Source organism: Pteropus alecto, unplaced genomic scaffold (assembly GCF_000325575.1).
Source record: "Pteropus alecto unplaced genomic scaffold, ASM32557v1 scaffold3, whole genome shotgun sequence".
NCBI lineage: Eukaryota > Metazoa > Chordata > Mammalia > Chiroptera > Pteropodidae > Pteropus > Pteropus alecto.
The window spans coordinates 21,619,405-21,633,510 of NW_006442484.1; the positions used below are offsets into that span (position 1 = coordinate 21,619,405).

General features: G+C 34.7%; 1 protein-coding gene across 11 annotated transcripts in view; it reads right to left on the reverse strand.

Moving 5' to 3' along the window:
• GTDC1 (glycosyltransferase like domain containing 1) overlaps positions 1 to 14,106 on the reverse strand; it is a 338,147-nt gene that overhangs the window by 250,740 nt on the left and 73,301 nt on the right. For 3 of the 11 annotated variants that reach the window (XM_006921046.3, XM_025039404.1, XM_025039403.1), the window contains exon 2: positions 11,098 to 11,159. The exons of 7 other annotated variants lie outside the window; for them this stretch is intronic. The gene's annotated coding sequence lies outside the window, so the exon portion shown is untranslated. Of the gene's footprint in view, positions 1 to 5,724; positions 5,746 to 11,097; positions 11,160 to 14,106 lie in introns of those variants that run through there. One more of the 11 variants, XM_025039405.1, reaches the window with a different exon arrangement.

Consider the following 14,106-nt stretch of genomic DNA (forward strand, 5'->3'; position numbering starts at 1 on the left):
ACATAAATATTTCAAAAGCCCAATCTAGAAAATAGAATTTGTTTTTATTTTTCTGAGAGCAATATTAATGATTTAATATTATTAAAAAATTTATAATACCATAGCTCATATAAACCTATAAGTAAACCTGCACTATCCTTTTCAGTCTGATTCTTACCATTCATTCATTTAACAAATATTTCTTGTGCCTACTATGTGCCCATCATTGTCCCAGCTGCTTGCAGATAAATTAGACAACAAAACAAATGTTCTTTTGCTGTGATTCTAAAATCACAGGAATTTCTAATTGGTGTAAAAAGACAATCATCAAGTAAATGTACATCAGATGGTGGCAGGTGTTATAAAGAAAAATAAAATGGGGTAACAGAAGACAAGGATTGCTGAGAACTGGGGTTGGAGAAGGGTAGTATATTAAATAGGGTTGTCAGAGGACACCTTGCTGATGATGAGATGACATCTACACAAAAACCAGAGGAAGAGAAGTAAAGGGCTCTGCAGCTTTCCAGGTAGCAGGCACAGCAAGATCTTGAGATAGAATAGACTCAGCATGTGCAAAAAGTAGGAAGGTCTGTGAGACTGCAAAGCATTAAAAAAAAAATTTTGCTTTATTCAATAAGCATTTATTGAATGATTACACACTAAAAATTATGCTGAGTGTTTTGTGATATTAAGATGACCCAAATACAGTTTCTGGCCTCAGGCCTCGATGAAATTACAATGCAGAGTGATAAGTGTTATAAAACATTTGAGAAGGGTCTCAAAGAGGGACCCATGGCATGTTCTACTTCAGGAAGATGAACCAAGAGCCCAAAAAGTATAGAGAGCCAAAATCCCAACTACAAAGAGGATTTGAAGAAATATGCAGAGACTCTAGGCTCGCTCGGCAGTCATTCAACTCTTTTCGCCTCTTACTTTCTTCTAGAATTCAGGCTAAAATCCTTGATCTCTCAAGTGTGTGCAAGGGAGGTCTGTTGCAGTCTTCCGAAACAATGTAGGTGGAAAGAAGGCTCAAAATGGGGACGTGTCCTCCCTCTTTTGAGAGCCAGGACACTGCTGCACAGCTCTGAACAAATCAACAACCCCCAGGGCTTTTAGCTGACCGAACCCCAGTCCCTCCTTCCAGGCCCTACAGCCTCCCAGCCTTCCTCATCATCTTCAACCTTAACTATGTCTTCTAGTCTTCCTCTGAAACTTGCATATATCTTAGTGACAGTCCTCTACTCAGAAACCTATGATTACTTCTACAGAAGAAAGAAAATGACTTAATAAGAAACAAGGCCACTGACAATTTGGTTTCAAGTTCTTTTTTTTGCCTCAATTCCCATCACTCTCACAGGCACATCATTACTCCACACAATGGACCCTTCAACAGTTTTTCAAATGGTCTATACACATCCCCACCTCCAAGCACTGCTAGTGCTGTCTCTTCTTTCCGGAATTCTTTCACCTTTACCAATAGCTAAATTCCTACATATAGTTCAAGACTCCATTCAAATTTCTTCTCATCCATGAAGGCTTAAGTCAAATGCTCTCTCGCATTCAGCTGGTCAGAAGTCATGACTCCTTCCTCTGTAGTACCACCAGACTTAGTTTACACCCCAAGTAGGGCAGTGAACACAATCCCGCCTATTCTATAGTTACATAGTACGTATGCGCATCTTCTCAACCATATTTCAATTCCGTGGCAGCGAAGTCAGTGTACAATTCATGTTTATTCCTATGCATAATATGCAAAGTAACTTGCACACAACAGTCATTCAATTAATGTATTCTGAATTTTCACCAATAGGTTACAATAAGTCCTCACCTTATGAGGGAGTGGGGGGAAAGAAGTATTCCTGGATTTAAAAGTACAGCAGCATCAAAAAGTGAATTGTCCAGGCATTACTACTGAACTTTACCTATTCAAATAAGTTCTAAATTACTGCACATATCATTGAATGAGAAGATAAAGACAACAAAAAAACTATGAGTGCTTATTGGGCAGCAAAATAAAATTAAAGAGGAATGAGGAAAGGCAAAGCATAAAGCAACCTATATTAGCAAGCATTACCAAGGGAGACTAAAACAATTCCTTTAATGAATATTTACCAAGTGCCTGGTATAAGCCAGATACTATATCGATTTGCTGTGAAAACAGTGAGAAAAGACTGAACTTTTATATGCAATATTTTTAAGTGCAAAGTTTTGGCCTATATATTATTACTTCCTAAAGTATGACCAAAAGAGCAGCTTAAGGGCTAAAAGAGACTGACTATTGATACCCAATTCTGAATCGAAATCTAGAAAACTATCTTGCCTAAATTGTGATTATGTAGGAACTCTCCCCCACGACTGTTTCTGAATGTTAAAAGGGCTTCCTTTATTTTCAGTGACTATAAACTGCTCAGATAGAAAATTTGAGTTCCAGATACTTGAATACATTCCCTGCTCTGAGATAAGTTCTATCCATGCACAGGTTGTTTTAGTAATTAAGGTACCAACAACTCTGCCATCATGAATGAAAAGGAGGGAATTTATTAAAATGATGCTATATAGAGGATGTTGTATGGGAGATAGTGGAGAGTTGTTGTTTTGTCTTCTGAGGTCAAAATAACAGAAACAAAATGGAAATACAACAAAACGAATTTAGGTCAGACATTGGAGGAGTTGTGAGGCACTGATTCACACTACCAAGTTATACACTGAGCTATTTCTTCTGCAGATTTTGAAAGAAGAGGTAGCCTGCTTTCTTCTAAGACAGTTTAGGGCAAAGCATGTAAAGATGTAAAGATGAATTCTTAGGGTTTCTTTTGGATATGTTTTTCTATTGTACTAACCATTTACATGTGTATTAAAAAAATATGAAACTGTCACTCTAAGAATCAAAAGAAATAATATACCCCAAGTGCCATCTAGGATAAAATTTGATTTAGTGTGCCCTTAGCCATGAGGCTTTCAAGGATCTAATAACTCCTTCTTATAAATCAACATCAATAATATAAATTATCGAATGACCTGTTTGCCTTATGAATAAACTTAAACTGCTTATTTCTTCAAAAACTGAGATCTTAATATATGAGTACTACAATATCTTTGTTTAAACAATAGGCTACACATAGAGTTAAAAAGAAATTACATTTTTTTATTTACTCATGGAGAATGTGCTCCTACAAAAGCATTGGTACTAAGTCATTTTGAGGATATTCCTATAACTATAGTAATTAAATAGTTTCCACAAAAAGCAACTTTAACATCTTTAAATTTATGCCCTCTTAGGAATAACAAACAATTCTATAAAATTTAGTCCACAACCCCTCATGAATTAAAAATATTACTGTATCTTTATGTGTGCAAATGATTTATGCCATCAATATTAACAAATATATATCTTAATATTCATCCATTCATTCAACGAGTGTTTATTGAGGATCTATATATATAGGTCTATGCTAAATGTAAAGACACCAAAATGACGTAAGTACAGTTTCTGTCCTCAGACATAGAAATATAACATTACGACACCAAAACATATGCACTAAATTCAAAAGGGAACCAACAGCAAGTTACTATATAAACCAAGTGCCCAGAAAGTTTAAAGGTCTAAGCAACTAACTATATAAAGAAGAGAGGAAGTATGTCAGATATCTTTAGGATGGCTCACTCAACACTCATTCCAGTTCTTCTCCCTGCCGTCCCCATGAGTGGGCATCCCTTTCTAAGGAAAAAAACAATGGTCCGCATGAAGAGAAGGTTTCTGAGTTCCCTTCACTTTTCTTCCTGTTTCAAAGTAAACATATTTCTATAGGTATAAAAGTCAACTGTGAAATTAGGAGCGTAAGTTATATGCTAAGGATGGTGGAGAAGGAAGATGTTACCAGGATACCTGATGGCATCAGTTACCTGTAAACTAACTGCCTCCAGATTTCTTTTGACGGGAGACAAATAAAACCCTTACTCATTTAAGTCATAGTGAGATTTTCTATTACTTGAGCCAGAGGCATTTTTACCATTAAAAGAAAGCTATAAAAAAAGAGGAGATATTTGAGTTATAGTATCTAAGGTTCCTCCTTCATTAATTTAGGCTAAGATCTAGTAGTCCTTTCTAGCTAAAAGAAATAAAAACTATTTTTAATTTGCATGTCTACGATTATCCTATAATTTTTAGTAATCAGGATTAATTTAATACACGTATTCCAATTTCTCTGTTTGTTGGAAATCGATTTGTTACATAGTGATCGCAAGATTTTTATTTATTTTTCCAAATGAAACCTTCAACCTCCCAAATGCATAAAATATATATATTTTTTATAGTATGCCATAGATAATTCCTATCAGTAACATATACATACAAATAAATAACTGAAAGTTAGAAAGAAAGGGGTAAGGAAAAAGAATGGAGAGAAAAAAGGAAGGAGAAATTTAGCTTATTTGAAAGTACAAACTATGTTTTTCAATTTTGTGAGCATTTTATTAAAAAGCTTTAAAATAAAGGAAAGAACACAAGATAACAGTATTTTCGAAATAGGAAAGACTCTCCCACTTGAAATTGGTGATTCTGTTTATGAAAAATTTTCAAATTTGAAAAATACATATCCAACAAATATTTTGTGTCCAATTTACCACTAGCGTTATTATATTATCATAATACCTCACCTACCTCTAGTAATCTTAAAGTAATAACGTGTCTCTATGTAAGTTTCTGTTGGACATATTTTAAATGTGCACCATTCTTGGGATAGTTTCTATTTTATAGTGCTGAAAAGATTCATTAATTTCAATCACCATCAACTCCATACCCCCCATACACTTTTTCTGCCTTTTTTGTTCAAATATATTTCACTGTGGCCATTCAGAGGAAAATTACACATTCCAATAACATTTGAGTTCCTCTCAGTTACCCTTTCAGTGGTTCAGGGTAATGATAGAGTAAAGAAACGTGTTCTTTATAGGCTCTCCTTTTTTTTTCATTTTTCATTTGGTAGAATTTCAGCTTCAACTCTCTTATGCCAAAAAGCAATGGGTAATGTCTAATGCTCTCAAACAGCAGCTTACTTTGGAAAGAAGGGTAGTGAGAGTCAGGAGAAATCACTCTCATTCTTAGCTTTTAAAGAGTCTTAGCATATGGAATAAGCAATCTCTTATCTTACTTTCCTAAAATAGAATTATGGAACCAAAATAGGTCAGGAAACGGAGAGGAAAAAGAAATAGAATTAGAAAATTTCAAGAATCTCTGAGTATGGGTAGGGGCTAAAAGGGTGAAATTATTGTAAGTCTTAGCCCTAAATTCTCACTGAAATCAGTCAAAAAAATTCTATATATTCATAAAATGTGGAGTTTATATATTTTTTAGCATTGTTCATAGGTAGAGGCTTCCTCTGTAAAGTAGATAAAAGCTACATTCTCTTCTTCATCAAACTGCAAGAATGGGATATATAAGGATAATTAGTACAGTTGGATAACATAAATGCCTTCGTTTTAAAACCAGCATTCAAAGATAAGCTATGACAATCCATATGATCTCAAAAGAATATTCAGAGAATAACAAGTCTCTTTTGTTTATATCATCTCAATTTGAATTTCATCTGCGGTTATCTCCTTTACAACAAATATTTCTAGGGTTCTTACATGCTACAAAGTCCTTTTACTCGGGCCCATTTTATTTGGTTATCTTTTTAGGTGCACTAAAGATTGAGTATACAATAAACTGAACAGACAGCGTACAAAAGGCTTTTAGAACTATACCATATGGTCCAGGGAAGGGAACAATCTGGACGATCCTGATTTCAATCTGCAAGCTTGTCCACCTCTATAACACATTATACCACTGTAATAAAATATTAAGAGGAAAACGTAAAAGTGAAAATAGTCTATCTTTAGCATTACCAGGCAACCATACTTCTGAAATTTTACTGATAAACTTAATAAACATTTACTTTAATTTATATTCTGATATTTTGGTATGCAACACCAGGCATACAAACCTAGGCCACTATTCACTAGAAACAATATTTCGGCAGGGAGGTGTGTGGGTATTCAACTTATGCTTCAGAAATTTGGAAGGAAAAAAAACAAAACACTTTTACAAGGGGCATATTGGCAGGGGCTGATGTAACAGATGACACATTCTTGGAAATCAAATAAAAGCAATAGGGAAATACCCATTGTTGCCTGGTGAAGGCCTAATCACATGGACACAGCTGGAACCAATGTAGATCATTCATTAATAAAATTGTATTGTAGTAGCCACTTTTTGATGCAATTCAATTTCTGCTGTAGCCAAATCTCTGAATTTCTTTGTTTGGTGTTAGTAAGATTGTTTTAATGGGAAATATGAGAAGATTTAGGACAGGGGAGGGAAAAAAAACCTGCTCTCATGCTAAAAATGAGACTAGCTCAAAAAGCTAAATGTCACTTTACCTTGCAATCGACTTACACTATCAGCAGCTTAAAATATGCAGCGTAAATCTGAAAAGGGGGAACTCATATGGTACCATGGATAAAAAGTGAGCAGTGTGAGATGCCACAGAAAACATATGAAATACTTGTGAAAGTATTCTACAGAATGATAAGATGTCGGGCAGAGGAAATTAAAATGTATCAAAAATGGGGGAGGGGAACTCTCTACTGAATTTTAACACTGAAGCATGTACCATATGCTTAAGGGAAGATTACTAATATCTTTGACCACATAAACTTAAGAAATCACTATTTGTTATTATATGTTACCAATATTTGACATCGAACAAGATATTCAAATCACCTGCCCAGCGGTTATGTTTAAAATCTGTATTGATATTCAAATGAAATAAAATGCTAGTTATAATTATAAACATTGTATTTAATAAAATACAATCCTAGTTAAAATAATAAATTTAGTATTTATTCAACTTTGTTGACATCCCTTAGTTTACTTTTCCATGTCTCTACAAACATAATGATTAAGTTACTATATCATAATTCCTACAAACTGTATGACATCAAACTATAACAATATAATAGCTTTGATATGTGTTCTGAATTAAACAAAACTGTCAAATTTATTACATACAAAAATGAAAACTCAACAGCACTTACCAAAAGAACTGCTCAAACATTACAGATCTTAAATATATTTCTACTATGCCTCTGTGTATAGTTAGAATAAATGAATAAATAGGACAATTCATACTGCAATCCCGAAGTCAATGAAAGATATATTCTTACCATAGAAGAGATAAAGGGCTTAATTGCAAATAAAAATTACAACGCTGAATGTATTTAAAGTCAATGAACAGTATTTAACATACAATAAACATTATTTGATATATTTGAACATACAGAATGAAAGTGTTTTTTGGTCTGTATTCTCTTTAACCACCAATTCTAATATTATCAGACCTTGGCACAGATGATTCCAGACAGACAGTCAAGCATTTAAATGGACCAAGAGAAAAAAACAGTTTCACTGGCATTCCTTCTCAAAAAATGTCATAATTCTGACGCTTAAAATGTTGACCTAAAGATTTAATTGATATAACTTAACAGGCATCCCACCACATTCATTTCAGCTGCTCTATAAAATAAGCCACTACAAATACAAGTTAAAAAAAAACATTGGGGTAATGAGGAATCACAGCATTTATTACATGTGCATTACATACAAGGCAATTTGAGTATTTGTTTGTTTTGTTAAAGTAATGAGCCAATATGTTGTTGAACCTGTCTTGAGAATGAGAGAAAATAACAGGTGAGTTTATTTAATGCATGCTTCTGATTTACCTGTTTTACAAATCCTTTTAATGATTTTTAAAGCATTTTCTAAATTAAAAATAAATCTCTGAAATAAAGAATTGTCCGATTGCACAAGTTTATCTTAATGTACTATAAAGACATAGTATTTCCCAGTATACATGGCATTTAAAAATCTTTTACATTAATAATTTTAACACGAACCACTGTTTCCTTTCAGTCACATTTGTTGCAATCACAAAAATAAATGAGTTTTTCTTCCCAAAGTAATTTCTTATTGCCAAAAATCACTGACAACTTTTTAAATAAAAAGCAGTCAAAATAATATCAATCTCCTCTTAAGAAACATATCCTGCCTATTTACCTATTCTTGATTGCGAAACATTAATTTTTAAAATAGATCACTCAAAAGTAAATCATTTGTTTTTGCTTAATACAATAGAAAACATTTACATCTGGAGGAACATTCTACGAAATTTCATAGAATGCTTGCTCATAGTGAAAATCTAGTCTCCTGCTCAAATCATCGCTTAAAAATCATAATGCTATATTTCCACACCTCTTATACTAGTAGGTCACTAATTATAATTTAGAGAGTATTGGGAAACTTAAAAACACTTCTGTGCTTTATCTTGCATTTCGATTTCAAAGAAAAAAATTTTAAGTGCACACCCTTATATTTAAATGGAAGTTCATCTGGTTATCCAGAAATACTTACCCAACATTCTAAAGAAGAGTACTCAATTTGTAAAAGATATGAACTGACCCTGAGTTTTAGACAAAAATTGAAAACAATGGCAGACCTTTTGGTCTCAACAAGAGATATCTTGGCATAAAAACCCATACAACACATACAGATCAATCAAGAGTTTCTGTTCAAATAATAAGCTGTGAAGCAAGACAAGATTTCAACCAATCAGAAATTCTATGTCAACATGTCCAAAGTTAGCAATATTCAGAAGAGTTTTCTGAAAACTGCGGCAAAAATGCAACTGTGAAGGAACTCTAAGAGAGCTGGAAAAGGCAAACTTCACACAAGCTTCTATAAGGAACAATGCCATTCACTAAATGCAGAAGTTGTGAAGAGAATGATGTTTCTATTTAAGAAAAAATATTTTTTTTTCATGATGGTGGTCTTTGTGAAGATAGAGGAAGATGGGGGAAAAGAAATGGTTTAAGTAGGAAAGACTAAGGCTGCATGCCACCCTTCAGTGATGCTGGGAGGGTAGACCCTCTGCCTTATGAAAACTACTGCCAGAACCAAGCTACACAAAACATCTTGGCTGCCAGCCTAGAACAGTGCCAGGCTGTTTTTATTTTTGTGCTAGACTCCCTCAATTGAGACAGTGTGGGATTGTCACTTTGATGCACATAGAGAACAAAGAATAATATAGCATGGAGTGGAGGGGGGATATTTTTGCCCCTTTAAAGTCAGGTTGGCGTTTGTTTTCTTTGACAGGTCTTGAAAAGACCCATGAAACAAAAGTTATGCTGAAGAATGGATCAATTGCCCAAAGAAATTGTGTGAGTACAATATTGCCAACCTTTTAAAAGCCATGTAAGAGATTAACATTCTAAAAAATCAGACTTAAAAGGAGTCCAAGTCATATACATACCTATTTAAGAGGCCAGAGACCAAGAAATACATGACTCACAATTACAAATCTTATTTAAAATATGATAGTATAAAGGAAGGCCAAAAAATCTGGTGAAAAAAAAAAGAACTAATATAAGTATTACAATCTTTAGGTCACTATTCAGAGGCAACTGTGTCAACTGCTATTCTGACCTTGATTTCTCTAAAATTAAATAATCTGATTAAAAGATTATAACATTAGAAACAGACTCCTTTATGCCCTTACAGTGAAAGAGGTGATAAATGATCAAAAATGTTTAAAGGATTTAACCACAAATCATCTACAAAGTTGCCACAGACACAAACAGGAAAACCGTCTCTTCTATCCTATTCAATTCTGTACTAGAAACAAAGCTAACACAAATGCGAAAGCCAAGTGTGTGCTGCTGCAAGCTTCAACTAAACACACTACTTGAATTTGGTGACTAAAACTCCAATAAACTATCAGCTCCTAGAGGTATGACCTTTTTCTCTCTATGCACAAGATAAGTAGAGTTAAAAGCCCACTTCCTACAAACCAAATGAAAAGAAAGAATGAACTGTGACAAGCCCAGATCCCATGCTGGCATATTTTACATTCAGCTCAGCATCATCTAAGAGCAGTATGTTTCTCTAGGGGGTAAAGTTGTGAAACTAATACAGTGTTGATAAAAAGCACCAAAGATATACTACTAGTCCCTTCCTCCTGCACATCTCCACTGAATCGCTGTTAAAAGAAGACCAACGGCTATCAGAGAAATAGCAAGAACTAAAGCACTTGCCTCAGATGTTCTGCATGGAGGCATGGAGCATTTACCACCTGAGCCTATCTAATTTCTGACAAAATGATCCCCTGCCCAGTTTTGTTCATGGCCACAGATTCTCATAGCAAGTCATGATTAGTGTTAGGAAAGGCAATGGGGGAGGGAGAACCTGGGGAAGAAACCAAGTGAGAACTGTGGCCAAACTTCAAACGATATACATGCTTCCCTTATTATGCAAATTAGTGCCCCTGCACAATGCTTTGGGACCACAAAACCTGTGGGTAAAGGTTTAAGGTACAACGATTTACTCTAGGTGGCAAGGGTGAGTCTGCCATACGATCAAAGAATGCTTTATTTTGCTCCGCACTGTTCTCCTTTTACATTTCCTTTCTTTCCTCTAGGATATACTGCTGATGCTATTACCACGTGGGACACTGATAGTTGTAGGCAAGCATTCATGTGTTGCCAAAGTGGTCCAGAAAATGATGTCTAGCTGGCTTTAGTTCAACAAGTAATATGAGGTAAAAACAGGAAGCAAAAAGAATGAAAGGTGTAAAAGAAGCTAGCCAATAGCCTGTTTTTTCTGTTTATTAATGATGCGGATGAAATGGAGAGAAATCTAGAAAAAGCAGCCAAGCCGACTGAATTACAAAGAAAGATTAAAGGAATTAAATGTGTATAACTTGGCTGACAACCAAGGAACAATATGAGAGCTGTCCACAACTCTCCAAAGTATATACATAAAAAGAAGAGTGGGGAATTTTTATCTACAATAGAAGTGTGAATATATGAAATAATAATGAGATAAAATAAAAATAAAGAAATCTGACTTCCAAGCACCAGAGGAAGTCATCTGGTAAAATTTTAAAAAGGCTTCTTCCTTCTCTTGAGAAATACTTATCATCTTACTGACCCACACTGCAGTGAAGAGTAGATGATAGGAAATAATGCCACACTGCCAGAGGACAGAATCTATGGAGAAATAAAAATGAAGTAACATGTGCTTACCGGATGATCCAGTTACACTGATGTCTCTCTTTACATGTCTGATCTGGATAATGCAGAGGTACCTGAGAGATCACGAAGGGCATAGTTACCTTCAAAATAAACCCAGCTTGAATTCTGAATCCTGATCTGGACAACAGTTTACTTGAATGATCTAGCAGTCTGATTCTTGGATATCATGAGATGGAAGAAGAATCTCCAAAAACAGAAATGTTCTGCGTTTTAACTAATGAGAGCTTCTGTCAGTCTTTCCAAGGACTTCCGAAATCAATTATAACTCAAATAACAATAATAATAATTCAGATTAGAGGTCCTTAACATTGGTACACGGATGGCCTTCAGGAATCTATATACTCCTCAATGATACATGTAAAATTTGTGAATTTACAAAGTGACAGTAATGAAAACAGCATGGTATTGGCAGCAAAACAGACACATGGACCAGTGGAACAGAATTGAGAGTCCAGAAGTAAACCCATATTTTTATGGGCAAATAATTTTCGACAAAAAAGCCAAAAACATACAGTGGAGAAAGGAAAGCCTCTTCAATAAACGGTGCTGGGAAAACTGGAAAGCCACATGCAAAAGAATGAAATTAGACTGTTGTCTATCACCACACACCAAAGTTAACTGAAAATGGATTAAGAATCTAAATATAAGACCTGAAACAATAAAATGCATAGAAGAAAACATAGGAACTACACTCAAAGACCTTGGACTTAAAGAGGATTTTATGAATTTGACCTCAAAAGCAAGGGAAGTAAAAGCTAAAATAAATGAATGGGACTACATCAAACTAAAAAGCTTTTGCTCAGCGAAAGAAATTGTCAACAAGGTAAAGAGAGAACCATCTGAATGGGAAAATATATTTGCAAGCAACACCTCCGATAAGGGCCTAATATCCAAAATATACGAAGAACTTATACAACTCAATAAAAAAAAAAAATAATCCAATCAAAAAATGGGCAGAGGACCTGAATAGACACTTCTCCTAGAGGACATATAAATGGCCAACATATATATGAAAAGATGCTCAACATTGCTAGCTATTAGGGAAATGCAAATCAAAACCACAATGAGATACCATCTCACACCTGTTAGAATGGGTATAATCAACAGGACAAGTAATAACAAATGTTGGAGAGGATGTGGAGAAATAGGAACCCTCATACACTGCTGGTAGGACTGCAAATTGGTACAGCCACTACGGAAAACAGTATGGAGGTTCCTCAAAAAACTAAGAATTGATCTACCATAGGATCCAGCAATCCCTCTACTGGGTATTTACCCCGAAGACTTGAAAACTCATATCCGAAAAGATATTTGCGCACCAATGTTCATAGCAGCATTATTTACAGTGGCCAGGACATGGAAGGAATCAAAGTGTCCTACAACAGATGATTAGCTAAAGAAGTTGTGGTACATATATACAATGGAATATTACTCAGTCATAAGAAGAGATGAAACACTGCCATTTGCGACAACATGGATGGACCTCGAGATAATCATGCTAAGCGAAATAAGCCAGACAGAAAAAGTTGAAAATCACATGATATCACTTATATGTGGGATATAAACCTAAAAGCAACAAATGAGCAGGACAAACAAACAGAGACTCATGGACATGGAGAACAAACTATTGGTTACCAGAGGACTATAGACTAGTGGTTACTAGTGGGGTGGGGGAAGAGTGGGGAGGCAGAGGGGGTAAAGGGAGTCAAATATGGGGGAGGGAGAGTGAAGTGGGTAAAGGGGATAAAATATATGGTAGCTGAAGGAAACTAGACTTTAGGTAATAAACAATAGAATATACAGGTGTCAAACTATAATGTACACCTGAAAATTATATAATTATATTAACCAATGTTACCCCCAATAAACTTAAAAAAAATAAAGCATCATTGAAGAATACATGATTAGTCATTATATCAACAATTATGAAGAAAAGAACAAAATGGTTATTTTTTGAGGCAATATTTATTTTCCAAAATATTTTATAAGTAAAGGAAAATAAATTTTAAAAAGGTGTCAATTATTATATAATGCACGTTTTTCTTATTTTGAACTCTCATGCCTTCTTTCATATAAAATATTTCAGTGTATAACTTCAAAAAATAATAAAATAAATATTTTGCTTTTCTTCAAAAAAAATTTTGTGAGTTTATGTAAACGCATCTCTCTGTAGAGAAGATCAATAGTCAGATTTGCAAAAAGGTCCACAATGCAAAAAAACCTGTCAAGAACCTTTGCTGAGGACAGTCTAAAATCTCAGAGGCAGGTTGGAATGCATATGGGTAATCAGTCCAGGTTTGGGGTTTTCACCCCAAGGAAACAATGGAGGTACATAGACATTTGTAGATCTAGGATAAATATCTTAAGAACAGTATTACTTTCTGGGAGAGCATTACATCAGTTTTAAACTGTTACTTAACTTACACAGCCTTATGTTCTCTGCAAACTGTGCACAGTAAAGAGAATAAGATGTTACCATATACCCAAGGGTGGATATTGTGACTTTCCTGTTCTGTATATACTAAAGTCAGAATCCTTAGGTATATGGATACTAGAAAGGTCAAAACTAACATAGTAACTCTCCCAAAAAGGAGGAGCCAGCAACGCAAAAAGTGTACAAACAGTGTACAAAGCACAAAATCACAAGATTACCCAACCCGGTTTTAAAAGATTTAAAAGATGTATTCTAAACAGTAATCACAGACTTAGAATAACCTATATCAGAAAGAAACAAGGATGAAGAACCTTCCAAGTACTGTGAATAAGTCACAGCCTCAGAGAGAAGGTTGAGATGTGTCACAAAAAAAAAAAAAAAATGAAGAGAAAGAGAAAGGCTAAGAAGACAATCAAATGAGGGAGGGTGGCGTTTTTGAGATGGCCTATTTGAAATAATTATCATGTAGTGTATTCTCTCGAAAAATAATTCACTTCCTGAGCATCTACCAGGCATTGCAGCTGGTGGTGGGAATTCAGCAGTGAACAAGACAAAGTTTGCCCTGC